Source organism: Monodelphis domestica, chromosome 4 (assembly GCF_027887165.1).
Source record: "Monodelphis domestica isolate mMonDom1 chromosome 4, mMonDom1.pri, whole genome shotgun sequence".
NCBI lineage: Eukaryota > Metazoa > Chordata > Mammalia > Didelphimorphia > Didelphidae > Monodelphis > Monodelphis domestica.
Window position 1 is genome coordinate 435735175 of NC_077230.1, and position 18530 is coordinate 435753704.

At 48.0% G+C, this 18530-nt stretch overlaps 1 long non-coding RNA gene across 1 annotated transcript; it reads right to left on the reverse strand.

The window, feature by feature from the left end:
• Positions 1-23: 23 nt before the first annotated feature.
• Positions 24-18160, reverse strand: LOC103100253 (uncharacterized). Its single transcript, XR_008918212.1, has 3 exons — positions 17787-18160; positions 13443-13580; positions 24-1516 (listed from the first exon to the last, which is right to left on the reverse strand). It is a non-coding gene; the product is annotated as an uncharacterized LOC103100253 (long non-coding RNA).
• Positions 18161-18530: the final 370 nt, after the last annotated feature.

Consider the following 18530-nt stretch of genomic DNA (forward strand, 5'->3'; position numbering starts at 1 on the left):
TAATTAGAGATTTTATAGACAGTAAAACAAAATCAAAGCCTGTATTTGTTAAGTAAAAATCACACAAACCCTTTCTGTATATTCAGTGGACCTTAAGAGAGTTCAGGACTTTAGGTTAATTGTTAGTTTTCTGCTTTATTATCTTCAAGAGCAAAGAAGCACAGATCAGTCAGGAACACTGTGTTTACTTCACCTTTTGTCACTCTTCTCAAGAGCAACACTGAGAAGCTCACATTCTAGATTTGAGTTCTCAGGAACAAGAGCCCAACCATGTTGTTTTTCTCTAAGTGAGCTTGGCTACTCCATTAAGATCTGAACCTAAAATCTAAAACAATCTTTTCAACATTAAACTTTTACAAAATTGGGACACTAATGCATTGCTGGTGGAGTTGTGAATGGATCCAACCATTCTGGAGGGCAATTTGGAACTAGGCCCAAAGGGCGCTAAAAGACTGGGTTTGTATCCCAAAGAGATAATAAGGAAAAATACATGTACAAGAATATTCATAGTTGTGCACTTTGTGGTGGCCAAAAATTGGAAAATATGGGGATGTCCTGTGTCAACATGGAATTTAGGAACCCCAAACTTGTGGCCTAGTGGGATCTGATGAACCCCAAGTTTTAAAACTAGCTTGTAGGTCGGAGACCCCAAAGCTTGTCTTTGTTCCCTGTTCCCTGGGAATCTACCCTGAAGGGAATCCCAAGTTAGCAGTTTCAGACTGAGTGGGGGACCCCCAGGGGATTGACAATCCTGATTGGGTGGGATAAGCATATGCTAAGTACCCTCTTTTCTCAGGTCATCTCCCCTATTGTATTAGAACCTTTCCCAGGAAGATCCACACCTGGGCAGGAACCATCCTTCAGTATCAGTAAGCAGCCCCTTCTCTTACACCCAGTCTCTAGCTATGATTCCTTTCCCAAGCTTGATTGAATCCTGTCAGTGTAGTTTGAACCCTCCCATTTTCCTTGTAGCTATAGTGATGTCCATCATCTTTCCCTGCCCCTGGACTCCCCAAATGGTATAGAGGTTCTCCAATGCTTTTGCTCCTCAGAGTCGTCAGATAGATAGCGTTGTGGCGCTCCCAGGGACAACATCCCAGAGTCCAGGGTTTGCATCCTGAAAAGGTTGTGGCGCCAGACTGAGTAAAGGGCCAAATTGGATTCATCCGTCTCCTGATTAAATACTTGGTTTTTCTGACTATTTAATAGTTCTGCGTTATTTCCAAGTTAACACCTTCAATTGGGGAATGGCTGAACCAACTGTGGTGTCTGTTGGTGATGGAATACTATTGTGCTCAAAGGAATGATGAACTGGAGGGATTCCACGTGAACTGGAAGGACCTCCAGGAAGTGATGCAGAGCGAGAGGAGCAGAACCAGGAAAACATGGTACACAGAGACTGAAACACTGTGGTACAATTGAATGTAATGGACTTCTCCATTAGTGGCAATGTAACATTCCTGAACAATCCGCAGGGATCTATGAGAAAGAACGCTATCCACATCCAGAGGAAGAACTGTGGGAGTAAAAACACAGAAGAAAAACTGCTTGATCACATGGTTTGATGGGAATATGATTGGGGATGGAGACTCTAAATGAACATCCTAGTACAAACATCAACAACATGGAAATAGGTTCTGACCAAGGACACACGTAATACCCAGTGGAATTGCACATCGGCTATGGGAAGGGGGAGGGGGGGCGGGGAAGGAGGAAAGAATATGATTCTTGTAACCAAGGAATGATGTTCTAAATTGAGTAAATAAAATTATAAAAAATTTTTTTAAACCCCAACATTAAACTTTGACATATTCCTCATCACATCTTTTTCCTGTTCCCCCAACCCCGTTGAGATCTCTCTCTCTCTCTCTCTCTCTCTCTCTCTTTCTCTCTCTCTCTCTCTCTCTCTCTCTCTCTCTCTCTCTCTCTCTCTCTCTCTCTCTCTCTCTCTCTCTCTGTCTCTCTCTCTCTGTCTCTCTCTCTCTCTGTCTCTCTCTCTCTCTCTCTCTTTCTCTCTCTCTCTCTCTCTCTCTCTCTCTCTCTCTCTCTCTCTCTCTCTCTCTCTGTCTTTCTGTCCATCTATCAATCTGTCAATCAATTTATCTGTCTATTGTCTGCATGTCATTCTTCTGTGTTCCTGGGGTAGAAAGTGTACTGCTCCAAGCTTACAGAGTACTCTTCTCTGGTACTTGGGGCAGGCCTCGCTGCCCTTGTTCCCAGTCTGTGGTTGAGGCCTTGTTGGCTCGCTCTGAAGAGGTTTGCAGTTGTTTTGTCCAGCTAAATCCAGCACCCCATGCAACCACTGGCGCCATTATTTCATGGATGGGGCATGTCCTGTGCTCTGGACTCAGCCTCCTCAGGCACTCTGTTGCCGGGAGGGACTGAGTAGAGTCCTGCAGTTCGGCCAGGAGCTTTAGGCCTCTGTTGCCACATGGGAGTGAGTAGGTTCCTGTGGTTTCAGCCCCCCACTCTCTGCTCCCTTGTAGCCTCAGAGCTCTGCTGCCATGTGAGAGTTGGTGGGTTTCCTGCCTTCTACATCCGAGTAAAGTGGCTTGGGTTGGTCTTATTCCTGTTCTGCAGCTTCATGGCCTCTGGTGGCATCACGGTATGTTGGGCTGCTCCAAGTTCTTCTGGCTCTTCTGGATGCCGTGCTGCCCAGGCCACTTTCTTCTCTTACTCCAGTGAGAGTGTTCCTCCAGCTTTCCTTTGTCTTGGGATTTCTTTCCTTCTTCAATGTTCGTGGATGGATTGGGGGTGTGGAGCACCTTTTATTCCACCTTCTCAGTTGCCATCATACAAGTCTACCTTCTCTCTTATTGTCAAAGGCAGCACTGTGCTCCCACCATTGTTCTTAACTCCCATCTCTCAGCTCTCCTATCCAATCTGTTGCCAAGGCCTCTTCATTTTACTTTGCCACATCTCAAATAAACTCCCTTTTCTCCTCTGACACTACAACCACCTTGGGGCAGGCTCTCATCATCTCCTCTTTGGACTCCTGCAATAGCATGCTGCTGGCTCGGCCTGTCTTATGACTCTCCCCGCTCCAATGTATCCCCCATTTGGTCCACAAAGTCATTTTCCTAGATTGCAGCTCTGATCCTGGGACTTTTCTAGTCAATAAAACTCCAGGGACTCCCTCCCACCTCCAGGACCAAACACCAATTCTCTGGCATCCAAAGCCCACCACGCCCTAGACGTCCCCCGAGCCATCTTCTACCTTATTTCCTGCCGTCTACTCCCTGATCCAACGACACTGGCCTTCTCCTTACTCCAGGAAGAAGACGGCTTCTCTCAGCATTTCCTCTGGCTGTTCTCCATTCTCTCTCCATCTCTGGCATGTAAAATCCCACTTTCTACAGGAAGCCTTTTGCAGCTGCTCTTAAGTCAGAGCTTTCTCTCTTTTGATTAAAGATACTTGTGTTCCCAAAGCTTAATGAGGATGTTGATAATTGCTCAATGACGCTCCCATTGGGCTCCATCATGTCAGCCAAATATCTGGGCACATGGGAAGCTCTTTTTGGCTGCAGAGCAGCCTCAGCTTTTAGGCCTTTGCCTAAACCAAGGCTGGAGGATAGCCTCAATACATTTTTAAGAGAAAACTATCCAACTTCTGGTGTTAGATATTAGGAGAGGTGCATCTACAGGGCAAAGTAGACAGAGCCAGCCTGGGTCTGGAGTTAGGAAGACTTGAGTTCAAATCCAGCCTCAGAAAATTACTAGCCATGTGACCCTAAGTAAATCACTTAACCTTTTTTGGCCTCAGCCTCCTTAATTGTAAAATGGGGGTAATAAAAGCATTTATTTCCCTGGGTTGTTGGGAGGATCTAAGGACATAATATTTGTAAAGCATTAATGAATGCCTTGTAAATGAAGGCTTGTTCTCTTCTCTTCCTTTCCTTCAACACCCTCCTCTTTGGTTGCCTTGACTCGTCTCTCACCAGTCCAGTCCAACCTCCCCACTCTTGCCAAGACCATTTCCCTTATGTACAGGTGTAACCCTGTGACCACCCTACCCAACCAATCCCAGTGGATCCCTCTTGCCTCTAGGATCAAACATCAGCCCTCTCCTAAGGTTCGAAAGCTCTACTCCAGCTGACCCCAGTGTCTCTTTCCGACTTTATTAGATGCTCCTTACCCTTCTGTCTGTACAGTGTATAATAGTTAAATTGGTGTTTTGACTAAATAAGAGAGTTGCAAAAAAGTGGTTACCGATTATTATCCCGTAAGTCAGGAAAACTATTAGCAGCTTTTAACAACTCCAATTGGAATATTAGTAAAAAAGAGGGGAAATATGGAAGGGAAAGAGGTAAGGAGATAACCTAGCCTACCCTAAATGCTGATCTGGTGACATGAAGCTCACTCCCCTACAGAGTTCCAATCTCCACGTGGGAATCCTAGTCACTCACCAGCAAGCTGGGCAGGATCTAGGCAAGGTCCCAATGCAGAAAAACCAGTCAAGAGGTAAGCTCACCGAGGCAGCAATGAACCCAACAAGAAAGTCCTCAACTCCAAGAAGCTCCAAAGCCAAAAGTCTAAGTCCCAAAGCCAAAAACTCCAGTTGAAAGGCCCAAAGCTCCAAGTCAAAGTCAAAGTCCAAAATCCCCAAGGAGCCATTCTCCAAAGAAGTCCAAGGAGAAGAGACTCCAAAGGAGAAGTTTCAAGGAAAAGTCCCTTGGTCAGGAAGTTCAGAACTTTTTATAGCCCTTTTTCCACATCACTTCCTGTCACTTCCTCACCTTACAGGAACTAATCAGAGTCTTTCAATTTCACTGCTGGGGGTGGGGGATGGAGGGGGAGGGAAGGCAGTGGCCTCTGGAGTTGTCATCCACTCTAGCAAGTGACTTGTGAACTCTCATACATAGTGACTGATAAGGTACTAAGTAGGGGTACCTAAGTTTTTGATTGATTAACTTAAAAGTCTCTGATTGATAGGCAAAGAGAGTTTGATTCACTCTTCACAAATGGAAACCTATGGCTCCACAGAGATTGTAAACAACCTTGTAAACAACAAAAGAAGTTCCAACTAGGCCTTGGGAGAATTTGCACATGACCCTAGTCTGTCTCTGGCACTGACCTTCATTGTTTCAAATAATATCTGACCTGGCCTAAAGTTGAGATGGGATCCACTGTGTTACTTTGTCCTCCTGCCACTGAGGACTGATGTATTATAAGTAAATTTTCCCTAATTAACCCAATCAACTCTAATACACCTAAACCAATTAATAACCAAACTAGCATGGGCCCTTTTCTCTTTGGTATCTCAGTATTCCCTCAGTCTGCCACTATACAAATGGCATAATCAGGAAAGGATAGATCTACACTCTTACATTGTCCTTTGAGATCCAGCCACATGGACCTTCTCTTGGATTCTCACATAAAGCTTTCCCCCTTCCATTTTTCCTACGTCCCCTTCCCTTTTCCTCAAATTTACTCCCCTTATCACCCCTCAAGCCTTATCTTCTGTATAAAGCCAGCTGTCTCCAACACTTGGTACCTTTCTTCCTCAATCCTGATCCATGTAGCCCCTTTGTACTTCTTTGAATGTATTCACCCATATTGAGGCCATATCGATTCTGATGTGCACGTGTCATCTCCTCCATTAGAATATAAGCTCATCTGAGTGGGATCATTTCATTCTTCACATCCAGTACAGCTGACTGACTGGATCTTTTTCTAGACCTTTTCTTCCTTTTTAATCTTTATCATTTTGACAAGTTGAGTTTTTTGGGCTCTGACTCAAGATCTCTTGAGGGATACGACAGTATGGTGTTATTTTAAAAATGTTTAACAAACAAGTTCTGGAAACAAATACACACGACACATTTTAGTTTTATGTTGATCATGAACATAATTTTTGTATACGTGGGATTCTTGAATCCTTTGGACTTCATCTCCCAGAATTCTTCCCTCATCCCAAGATTCCTTTCCCCTTTCTGTTTACAGGGGTCTTCACATTTGTATATAAGTTTTCGTGGCTCCTCCCTCACGCTCTCTTTTTCACATATGAGGCTGGTGAGCTTTCTCTGTTTCTCTAGCATTTTATTTTTCCTTTGCTTCAAGTTTGATTATTAATAAATCTTATAAATATGATACTTGGAATGTTGGATTTGGATATTAATTTTTAAAATGTACATTTTCTTATGTCCAGAAAATCAACAAAAATTGAAGCTTTTGCTGATTTCCTAGGCATAAATGCTCACATGAAACATTTAACAATCAGCTTTGCCTCTCAGTTTATAGTGACTCCAATACATGCATGGACTGTTTAAAGTCAATTTCTGGAAGTAAATAATTAACTCCATTTTGTTCTGAATTTGCCACTTTGCTATATATGATCCCTATGTGAAACAGGGGGCCAGCTACAAAGGCTGGGTCTCTTCAGTGGTTTTCTTTTCCTCTTCTAAATGGTATAAACAGATCTATTTGCACAAAAGAGAGGCCTTAACAGTCTCTGGAATACTTCTCACCCTTATCTAGGCTGACCGGTAGTTCCCTTGGATTTGACGTTAGCTAAGTTGTACTACTGAAGTCCACTGCTTGTCTGTCTCCTGTAGTGATGAGGCGCTCGCTCTCTCTCCTTACCAAGCACACCGAATTTCCAACTGCAACATAATGAAGGGCCCCCCGGTTCTCTTCTTCTAATCTAAGGTGTAAAGAATACCAGCGGGCTTGTGAGCGAAACACCCTGTCTCCAAGATCTGGCCTGGGTGGCACACTCTAGAGTGTAAGAAAACCTGTTTCTCTGTTTCCTGCTGGCTTACTGCCATTAGCTCATGGAAGGCTTAAGAGATTCATGCAACAGGAGCCAGATCTACCTTCCAAGAAGGAAGCGCTCCCTTTCAGATCTTTCAGGAAAAGGGACATCAAGGTTGGCACAGACGTGGCAGCAGACAATAGTGATGGAGAACCTCTACTATATAAACATTGGCTGGAACTAAGTCTCTCTCTCTCCCTCTCTCTCTCTTTTCTCTGTCTGTCTCTTTCTGTGTCTCTGCCTCTCTCTCTCTGTCTCTCTCTCTCTTTTCTGTCTGTCTCTTTCTGTCTCTGCCTCTCTCTCTCTTTCTCTCCCCTCTGTCACTCTCTCTCTCTCCCTTTCTCTCTCTCTCTCTCCCTCTCCCTCTCTCTCTCTCTTTCTCTCCTCTATCTTTCTCTCTCCCTTTTCTCTGTCTGTCTCTTTCTGTGTCTCTGCCTCTCTCTCTTTCTCTCTCTCTCTTTTCTGTCTCTTTCTGTCTCTGCCTCTCTCTTTCTCTCTCTCTCTGTCTCTCTCTCTTCTGTCTCTTTCTGTCTCTGCCTCTCTCTCTCTCTCTGTCTCTCTCTCTCCTCTGTCTCTCTCTCTTTTCTCTGTGTTTCTTTCTGTGTCTCTGCCTCTCTCTGTCTCTCTCTCTCCCTCCCTCTCTCTCTCTCTTTCTCTCTCTCTCTTTTCTCTGTCTATCTCTTTCTGTGTCTCTGCTCCTCCCCCCCCTCTCAAAAAGCAGCCAATAATGTCTTGATTAATCTTTAAGATAATGTCATCTTTCAAAACATACAAGAACTAAAAAGGAAAACTACTCTGAACTTGATTTTTAATACAAAGGAGAAACTGGCTGCTGGACTAGAAATCCTGGGGGAAATTTGGGGGCCAGTAATCATTCTCTCCTAGACTAAAGTTTGGAAGAGAAATCTGGGGATGGGCTGATGTGACCTCTAGACTTGGAAGAGGAAAGTTTTAAGAGGCTCACTCAGAGAAAGGATAGGGACGGTCCCAGGGGCCTGAGATCCTAGAGGGAAAGTAGACTTGAGAGCAATGAATGGCTCAGTTGGTTAATTCTGAAGACACAAGAAAAATAATCTGAATAAGAAGAAAAATCTGTGATCCCAAGAAGCCACTATCAATTGAAAGACAATTCAGCAACCACTGAAATCTTGAGAAGAAAATGTAGAGGGGGCAGCTATATGGCTCAGTGGATTGAGAGCCAGGCCTGGAGATGGGAGGTCCTGCCTTCAAATCTTGCCACTTCCTAGCTGGGTGACCCTGGGCACCTCACTTGACCCCATTGCCTAGTCCTTATACTTTTCTGCCTTGGAACCAATGTACAGTATTGATTCAAAGGTAGAAGGTGAGGGTGTTCAAAACAAAACAAAATGTGTAGAAAAGGTGTAAGAAGAAATTTAGTTCAGTAGCTTTTAATCACTTATAAGGATTCTTCTCTAAAAGTCTGATAAGGTGTAACTGTGTGGTTTAAATAAGATAGAATGAGGACAGTATTAGAAGCCTCTGCAATGATAGAAGTGTCTGTTCACTTCCCCTTATTTTGCCACACACAATGCAGGTTGTGGCATAGGGGAGGCAGGCCCCTCGCTTTCATACCGAGGCACCAGAGAAAGGTAAGGGGAAAGAGAGGGGCACCCCATTCATCACCCAGTTCAGAACCTGAACACCTAGCCCTGTCCATAGCCCTCTTCTTGTGTGTGAAGTGTTGAGTCACTGCTATGCTTATAAAATCTATAAGAACTCTAAGGCTTGGGGTCTCAGATCCTACTGGGAGTCTGTAGACCGCAGCTTTGGGGACCTGCAGCTCATACAATAAAGCCAGTTTTGCTCTGACCTTTGCCCAATTCTCTTCTTTTTTACACTTGGCATCAGGAGATGGGACTGAAGACTGGACTTAGTCTCCAGGGGCCCCTCCAACAGAATTTTCCTGGAACTCCAGGGTGGGACTTTCCAGGCGTCAGGCATCCCAGCTCCACTCTTTTATTCATCCTCTTCTATATGCCAAATGACAAAGCCCATGTTCACAGAGAGGCTAGTTCATAAGTCTGAGGCAGAGAAGCATAAGCCTCAAATGGCCCCTGCTGAAGAAAGGGAAGAAAGAAGTCTCTGATTTGCCACTATTGTGGAAAGAAAGAACATATAGCAGGAAAATGTCATCATAAAAGAAAAGATCAGGGCACAGCTAGGTGGCTGAGTGGAGTGAGAGTGAGGCCTAGAGACAGGAGGTTCTGGATTCAATCCTGACCTCAGACACTTTCTAGCTGTGTGACCCTGGGCAAGTCACTTGACCTCTGTTGCCTAGCCTTTACTGCTCTTCTGCCTTAGAACCAATTTGGTTCTAAGATGGAATGTAGGGCTAAAGAAAAGAAAAGAAAAGAAAAGAAAAGAAAAGAAAAGAAAAGAAAAGAAAAGAAAAGAAAAGAAAAGAAAAGAAAAGAAAAGATCAAAAAGTAAAGAATGCTGCCTCTTTAGCCCAAGGCAAGTTGGATGGCCCTGGGCTCCTACTGCCCACTAAAAAGAATGAGGAAAATCCAGGGAAATTAGCAATAACAGAAGAATATAAGAATGAAAGAGATGGGAACAACATAGTAATTTAGGGAATGAACTAAAAATAAGGGAGTCAAAACTGATGGAGATCCGGCAGCTCAGTGTTTTCATCCAAAAGGATCTGCTTCTGCCAAAATCTGCTACTTCTGTTCAGTGTATGCCATTAAGATGGACCTAGAGAAAGTAATGACAGAAGAGTCTGAAAAGAACAATGGAAGTGGTGGCTTCAAAACTGAAAGGAAATGAAGGGCTGCTCTATTCTAACCTATTATTTGTTCCCTGGTAACCAGCTTGCTTTATTTATCTCTATTTTATTAATTAGTCCTAGCTTATGCCTTGGCTTAATCAACCAAGAAGGAAAAAAAACTAATAAAGACTTTAAAATTTTTTCAGTATTAATAATGATCATAATATGTTTATTCTTACATCTGTCCTTCTTTTTAGTGCTGGTGACATTAAAAAGGATGAGAGACAAAGGACAGAGAAGCATCACAATGAATCAGGATGAATGACCTCCCAACAGTGTGAACTTGGAAGTTACTCCACCCATACTTAGACATACTTTAGGGGAAGATAAAGTTGTAAACTCCTGATTGAACAATGAAGGTACTTAATTCATACCTTATAGTAAAACTAGAACTTAAGCAAAGTCTATTTTTAGATCTAATACAAAAGGGTGTTAAGTACCTGTAAAGGTTAAATTAATCACAAAAAAAGTCAAGTAACTCACAAAAAGGCAAGCTTAACAAAGAAGTGTGAAGTACCTCAGAAGATATAATCTAACCAGAGAAGGTGTGAACTAAAGAGTAGTGAAAACTAAGAATGGGCAGTCCTGGAAAAAAGCATCTACTGTGATTGGCAGGCATGAAAATTTAGGGGAGGTGACATAAGAGAAAATTTCTTTAAAAGGAGGGGTAAAAAGCCAGTTTAGGCAATTCAGTTCAGCGATGGATGATTCTGAACTCAGTTCAGGAGATTGAGTTCAGTGGAGGACTGGAACCCAGCTTGGAGACAGTCTCATGGTGAGTGATAAGACTGACTCCCTTACTCTTAGGCTCAGGGAGGCCACTTTGGCCAAGGCCTTTAACTACTGCCTGGCTCCTCAGCCTGAGCCAGAGCAGTTTAAATTAACTCTCTCTCTCTCTCTCTCTCTCTCTCTCTCTCTCTCTCTCTCTTAATTCCTTCTCTCTATATTAATTTAAATCTCCATAATTCCCAGCTGACTTGGGTATTTTATTATTTGGGAATCATCCCTGGTGACCAATTATTTAGATTTTAAGTCAAAACACTAAAATTAGCTTACAACAGACTGCTCCTGTCACTACTTGCTGTCCCTGGGTAGCAGTGGGGAATGCCCAGGAAGGCCCTCTTGACTCAGTTTCTCATACAGGGCCATCTAAGGCAATCTGAAGGAGACCGCCTCTCTCTGCCTCCATCTTGGCCTGAGATTGAACAGGAGCATTCCAGAGAGCAAACTCAGTTTCTCTGGCTGGTCCCCATTCATGCTCTTTGTTCTGACCCTCAGGGACACACTGCACATTTTTTAATTGCACTTTTCCAAATGGGCTTCTTTCCCTCACCAAGACACCTCTGGGCTTCTAGCCATGTCTCTTCCCTTGTTTCTGTCCTGTTTCACCGTCTCCTTCTCTGGGTCAGGAGCAGATCCTTCCCATCTCTTCTCCTCCAATGAAGGAATCTGCTTTCTGAGATGACCTGAATGTTGACGATGCTTTTGTCCTGCTCACATCTCTGCCTTCAGTCTGCTCTTTCCTTGTACCTTCTCCTGCCTCCTCTGAGGACTCCTCACCAAAAGGGCCATCCCTGAGCAGCTGCACCCATTTCCCTCGTTCAAGTTTTCTGTCTCTCAAAACAAAGGATGTTCCTGCCTTTGGGTCTATCATGGCCTGGGTGACTTGTCAATGGGAAACTCTGGAAATTTTCAAGTTCTGAATTGAGTTCTTTTTTTTTTTAATTTTTTAAAAACTTTAATTAAAAAATCCGATACACATTGTGAAGTCCTAAATGAAGAAATAAAAGAAAACAACAAAATGAAGAAGAAACAGTACAGAGAGAGCCACAAGGGAGCTGTCGAACCAGCATCTTGAATCAAGCCCCGGGTTCAGATCTGACACCATCAGGAGCCCTCTTAAAAATAAATGACCAAAAAGTTGTTTGAAACAGAGATTAAATGTGATTCCTTCTCCGATACCTACAGAGCTCAGTGCAAACCAAAGATCAGTCTGTGAACTGGCTGCCTCGGGCGCATATCTGGGCATCGGTTCATGAATTTTCCGACCTTAGTCTGATTTTTTGGCACAGCCTTTACACATTTCACCCCAGTCATCCAGGATTTTCTTCACTCCCTTAAGTCTGAGTTTCTTCAGACCCACTGTGCTCAGGTCAATCTGTTTATCATATTTGAGCTCGCAAATTTGACTGTCTGTCTTCTTTAGTTTCTCACAGATCTTCTCAACAGGGATGTGATGGCTAAGAGGCTTTGACACTTCATTGATGCTCTTGGTAGCTGCATCACTGGTAGCCCCAGTGTAGCCCTCCGCAGTCGCCGGGCCCAGCAGCACAGTCAGGGCCACCGCCAGCCCGTGAGCGGCCAACATCTTCTAGCTCCCGCCGCCGCTCGGACACCTGAATTGAGTTCTTAAATAAGGTCTGCTGGTGCCCTTCTTGCTGGCCTCAGCTGTGACTCCCCTCAATACCGAACCCCCTTCCCTGAACCCACAGGATGCTGTTAAAGTGACAGCTAAGCCCTCTGTGAATCCACCGTGCGCAGAAGGCCGTGTGTCCGTCCACCTCCGAGGAAGAGCGGATCCGGGAGACGAGCCGCCATCACTGACTGGAGACCCGGATCTGCCCGGCTCGTGGGGGGTGGGGGTGGGGGTGGGGAGTGAACCGGCAATTTGGATGTAACAAACAAACCCATTTTGAGAAAAATCAAGTAAAAGCAGGCGACAAGCCCACCACGGTCCTCTCAAAGGGGTTTGGCTTGTCTGTGTGCCTTCCTCAAAGTTCTTCAGCCCCCTCTGGGAATTTCAGACTTCCCTCAATGACTCTCTTCTTCCTCCTTTAAGGAGGGCGATGGGGAAATGGGGGGGGGGGGGACGGTCCCTCGTTGGAGGAAGCTGCAGACTCAGGAGGGGGCACCCAGGGCCAGAAGCCAGGAAGGAGGTCAGAGCAGAGCACTGGCTGGGCTGCCCCTGTCTGGCTGGGTCCTGGGTGGCCCCATTCAGGCTCTGGCGACCAGGGAGCCTCACCATTCCAGGACAGGCTCAGAGGAGACCCTACTGGGGGCTGCAGATACCCCAGAACAGCCCCAAGCCCCTTCCTCCTCTCCTCTGACCAGGGACACTGGCCTCCTGGCTGAGCCTGACCAGGACCCTCCAGCCGCTGACTCTGGGCATCTCCAATGGCTTCCCTCAGGCTGGAAGGTTCTCCCTCCTGCCTGGGCCTCCTGGCTTCCTTCTTCCAAGCTCAGCTCCCGTCTGACCCTCAGAACAGAGCTCCTGGCCCCCAGCACTGCCACAGCCTCCCTCTGAGAGTCCCTCCCATCTATACTGCAAAGCCAGTGTAGACACAGCCAAGGACACTTGTCCCCCCACTAGCCTGTGGGGGGGGGGGCAGGGCCTGGTTCCTCCTTCCTGGGCTGCTCCAGCAGCCTACATCTTGCCGGCTAGGTAGAGAGCCGCGTGTCCCTAGAAGCAGAAGCCAAGAGCGAGCCGTGTGTACAGTCAGTTTTAAATACCCCTTTTGCTCTTGCCCTGGTGAGGACTCAGGGACATTAGAGGGAATTCTGGGAGCTAGCAAAAAGTTCCAAGGACTTCTGGAAATTGAAGTCCGGAGTTCAAATCTCCATTTTTACAGCTGTCCTTGTCGTGAGCCTTAAGGAGGGAGCACTGAGGAGGCAAAGAGGGGAGGGCAGCCATGGGGGGCCCAGGAAGGGCCAGAGTGCCAGGAGTGACCCTGAAAAGCAGCAGCACAGAGCAGGGCACTGGTGCTCCCACCCCATCCCACTGCCTGCCTATCTGTGGGCAGAAACCATCCCGGGCACCACACACTGGCAGCTGCCTACCCAGGCCTCTGGGGCTCTGCCAATGGCCCCAGGGCTGCTGGGGCTCAACACTGCACTCACCTGGGCTGGGGGGCCGGGGCTCCTAGGGGCCACCCCTCTGGCTCCCATCCTGGGTCCTCTGCAAGCTCGTTGTCTCCTCTTCCTGGGCAGGAGGCTGGCTGCAGGCATTGAGGCAGGCTGAGGTCCAGCAGGGAGAGCCTTCAGGGTCCAGGGGGAGGGCAAGAAAGGAGGTGAGGCAGGGACAGGAAGGTGCTCTGAGCAGGAAGACTCCCCCCTCCCTCTCTTACTCCTCTTCTGCCCATCCTCCTACAGAGACCAGGAGGCAGAAGGGGCTTTGGGATCCCAGATGGGAGGGGGGCAGTCAGAGCCTCCAGGACCCCCAGAGCTCCCCCTCTGCCCTCCCTGAGGCCCCCCTGCCCAACCCTCACCCAAACAGAATCCAGACAACAGAACAACTGCCTGGTCTAGGCGGGAGGGAGCTGGGGAAGGCTGAGGACCAGGAGGGCTCTGGGATGGGGCTGCCAGGAATGACCAGGGAAGCCCGAGGCTGGGAGACACAAGCCTGGCTGGGATTCTCTTCCCTGGCAGGCTCACTGAGGGCTCTGAGAAGGGAGGCAGGAAGCAGGAGGCCTGGGCAAGGAAGGGGCTGGGAGGCAGAGGAGGACCCTGTAACTGAGCTGGGAGAGGAGGAGGGGACATCCCAATGCCAGAAGAGTTCCAGGAGGGCAGCTGAGCCTGGGAAAGCAGGATGTTGGTCCCAGGCTCTAAACAGGAGCTGGGGAGGACTCCTGGGACCCTCTTTTGGAGCTTAGCTTGGAGTCTGGTTCTCTGGGTCTAGGGAGGAAAACTGGAGACAGGAAGCTCAATGCCTGGGATCTGAAAGGGAGGCTGCAGGAGCCATAGGTCCAGTGAAGGCACCTTCCTTAAAAGCTTTGGTGCCTGGGTCCTAGGGAGGTCCTGAAGGGAAAGAAGCAGGACTCCTGGGTCCCTGTATAGAGCTAGGGTTGTGGGTGGGATGATGGAATCTCTGAACAGGAGCTGGGGGCTGGGAAACAGGCCACTTGGGTCCTGGTGGGGAAGTTAGAGGTAGTGCTTCAGGGTCTGCTTGGGAGAAGTCTGAAGTGTGACCCAATGGTCACCCTGAGGGTGGTGTCCCTAGACAGTTGGGATGTGGTGGGGAACCTGGACAAGAAATAGCAAAGGAGAGCTGGCCAGAGAGGCAATTGGGGGGGTGGGGGTACAAGGGCTCCCATCAGCCCCAGTGGACACTCACTATGAGGTCAGACAGGGAGAGGACTGAAAGGAAAAGGCTTTTTGGCTTCCTGGCTCAGACCTACCTAGGACATGCATGCACAGGACTGGCTTCTAGATGACAGAGGGATGTCAACTGCAAGGAAAGAAGGCAGAAGGACCTTGTTTCCAAGGAAAGTAAAGCTAATTGCTGGGGCTTCAGAGAAAGAAGGCACCTTAATCTCAATTCCAATGGTTCAGGTTTCCAGTGAGCCCACTCTGGGTGGGGCCCACTCCCAGGAGGCCCCCCTGTCCATAATACCTGAGACCTCAAGATCTTCCCTTTCCTCCAATGGCTCCTGTTGCCAGGAGCTCACACCCTGACTGCCTCTCCTCCCCAAACCCCGTCCTCCATCAGGAGGAATGCTTGGGTCACTGGAATCCCTTTCTTCTACTCTAGACTACTCCCAGGCCTCCAAACTCCACCCAAGGGTTCAAATTCCACCTGGGCCATCACCACCAGGCTGGCCATCTAGGAGTCTCCTCTTCTCACAACCTTTTCCCCTCCTTCTCTCTGCTCTGGGCCTCTTACCCTCCTCCTTCAAAGCAGCATATCCTGCCTTCTTCAAGCTTTGCCCCTGCTATACTCATCTTCTTCCAAACTAGGACATCCAGACCCTGCATCCCTCCTGATTCTCTCCCCAAACCTATCTCTCTCCCACATTCCCCAAATCACTAGGTAGGCATCCCTGTCTTCCCTACAGTCCGGATCCAAGACTTACCACCCTCCCCTCCCAATTTAACCCTCTCCTTCAACTTTGAAATATTTGCACACTTTGGGGGTCTTTCCCTCTATATTGTTAATCTAGCTCAGTGATGGCAAACCTTTTAGAGACTGAGTGCCCAAACTGCAATCCCAAATCCACTTATTTATTGCAAAGTGCCAACATGGCAATTTAACCTGAATACTGAGGTTTAGAAAAACAAGTTCTACATTAACATCTTTTGTCTTAAAAGAAGAACACAATAACAGAACCTTCAGTGATACAAAGGCGTTTTTATTGAAAGGTGAAAGTTTGCATTTGGCATGCTTTTGACAGTTAATGTGATTTTTGCTGTTGTATGCATTCTGATAATTTGCCTAACCTTGCCTCATACTCTGTAAGTTTGAGAGCAACACATGCAGCACTCAGGTCCTCTGTTAGCCTGTTTCTGGTGTCAGTTTTCATATCATTCCAAGCTGAAAACAGCTGCTCACAAGCCCAAGTTGATTCAAACAAAGTAAGGAAAGCAATCCCAAGTGCTTTTATTGACTTAAAATGATTTGGCAGAGAATTCCTGGGCCAAGGAGCTGGTCCTCATCTGCGATGTCCTTTGTGCCTCATTAGACAGAGTAAAAGAAGTGGGACAGCCCCCTGAGTTTTCCTAAAGGTCCAGGAGGAGGGGAGGTGCTGCTGAGTTCACCTCGTACCTTTATATCATGATAACCACATGTGGCATCCAGGGCAGGCCCTAAGCTTCTCCCCACAGTCCCTGCTCACAGCCCTTCCCGCCTGGCCACAGGAGAGCCTCAGTGGTGGGTGCTGGGGAATGGGGGAGGGGGTAACAGACAGCATTGGGCTTCCCCAGCCCCAGGAGGAAAGAGTCTGGCAGGGATGGCACCAAGCTGGGCAGAGGGGTGCCAGGGGAGAGGGCTGAGCTGGCAGAGGAAAGCTGCCCCAGGGAGGAGAGCAGGCCGGGCCTGGCAGGAAGGTGCCATCAAAGGGCACTTCTTGTTCTTAGAAGTCAGTTAAGAGTACAAGACAGCCACCTAACGTGGGTGACCCCTGGCTCTACCCAGCCTGGTCCCTGCAACTCTGAAATGTTAGTCAGGGAAGGTCATAAGCTCGTGCTGCCAGACCAATCAGAGGCAGGGCAAGGTCCCTTTAAAAGCAAGAGGCCAGACGCACTTTTTTTCTCAGGAGGCTGGCGAAGGGACACATCTCTGCTAATGGGCATTTCATGTCCCCTTCAGTACACCCTGTTATCCTGGGAGAAATGCCTCGGCTGGTTCGCCATAAAAGGGCTCTAGAGATGGACAAAGTCCCAATCACTCCCTGCCCCTCTGATCAAGCAGACGGTAGGGTGGAGAAGAGGACAAGAAGTTCACTCGCTCCTACAACTCAAGCAAACACGGCAGCTTAAATAGATCTTTTCCATTTTCTCCTTTTAAACAGAGCCACTCAGAAGTCACTTCACCCCCACTGCCTCGCCGTGACCGCTCTTCTGCCTTGGAACCAGTGCCAAGTCTCGCTTCCAAGACGGACGGCGAGGGGTTAAAAATCAACCAATAATCAATCCACAAATAGAGCCCCTTAAACAGGAGGTTGGACACGTGCCTTATTAATAGCCAATAACCCCACTGAATTGTTCCACCATTTTAAGTAACTTCAGAATGAAAGGATGCTTCAGAACGAGATTCCTAACGGAAGTCACAATTAAAACTACAATTCAGAACACAATGCTTGAGAACACGGGATTGACGGGCTGATAAAATAACGCGATTTCCCCAAATTTTACACCGTAGTTCACAATCTCACAACATCCGGAGCTGCTTTTCTACAGTTTCTTTACATAGAATTTCCTTTGATCAGAAACAGTTTGGGTTTGAAGCATGAAACAAAAGTTACTATCAAACTTTCAAATTCCCTTACACAGAATTGCCTCTACTGATTCGCCTTGGCATTTTCCCGAGGCCTTTCAGATGAGCAGCTTCGCCCCCCCTCCCGGCCCCCCCTTCAGGAGCCCAAAGTTTCCCGCCGTAATATGACTCACGTTATTTCCGTGCAGCCTTTACCCCATAGAAGTTGTCCTCCTTCCCGTCCTGATCTGCCCCTTCCCTTCTCGGTCACATCTTTTTCTCCTCCAATTCTTTTTTAAAGTTTACTTTCCGTCTTGGAATTAAGGTAAGGGCACTTGGGCGTAAGTGACTGACCCAGGGTCACACAGCAAGGAGCTGCCTGAGGCCGGCTTGAACCCAAGACCTCCTGCCTCCATCCACGCCCCCCCCCCCACCTTATTTAAATTCCAAATAGCCAGGCCTGGAGGGGGGAAGTCCCGGGTCCTGGCTTCAAATGCGGCTCAGACACTTCCTAACTGTGGGACCCTGGGTAAGTCTTCTGCCTTGGAACTCACCTCGGTCAATCCTGAGACCGAGGGGAAGGCTTGGCCAGGTTCCGGGCCACCCCCTCCCCCGCCATCTCCAGGGATGCGGCGGTTTCTCCCTTTGGGATCTCAGCGCCTTAGTGCACGCCGATCCTCAGCCCAGAAGGAGCTGAACCGGCGGAGGGACGTCCCGAAACGATCTCGTTTCTCCCCTTACGGAGCTCAGTTTCTCCTCCCGTAAGCCCGGGCTGCGGCCGAAAGGTGCCACAGAGCCTGCCACTAACAGTCCAGACCCCAGAGACATGCTGGAAGGAATCGCCCCCGTTATTCCTCCGCAGAACGGCGCCTAGGAGTTCTCACAGGTTCAGCCCCTCCCCCTCCAGGGCGCTAAACCCAGGGGAGAGCGAGAGAACTGCATTTCCCAGAAAGCCTTGTCGTGACGTCACGCACACCTCGGCTCCCTCCTCCTTTGGCAGCCCTGGGGCATGCTGGGAATCTCAGGATCGAGCCTGGGTACGGTTCTTGCTCCGCCTCCGAGGTGTATGTCAGTGCGCAGGCGCAGCAGTGATGGTTGGGGGGGGGTTCCAGGACCATTAGTGACCGCGGAGCATCCGTGCCAGTGTGGGTCAATGAGTGTATGTGTGTCTGTCCATCACTTGGAAGGGAACAAACCAGGAAGTGCCCCTGTCAGACCGTGGTTGCGAATACGCCTCCCCGCCCCCCACCGGAGCCAGGAGGCTGGGCCGGGCCCTTCCCCAAAGGGGATGGTCTGAC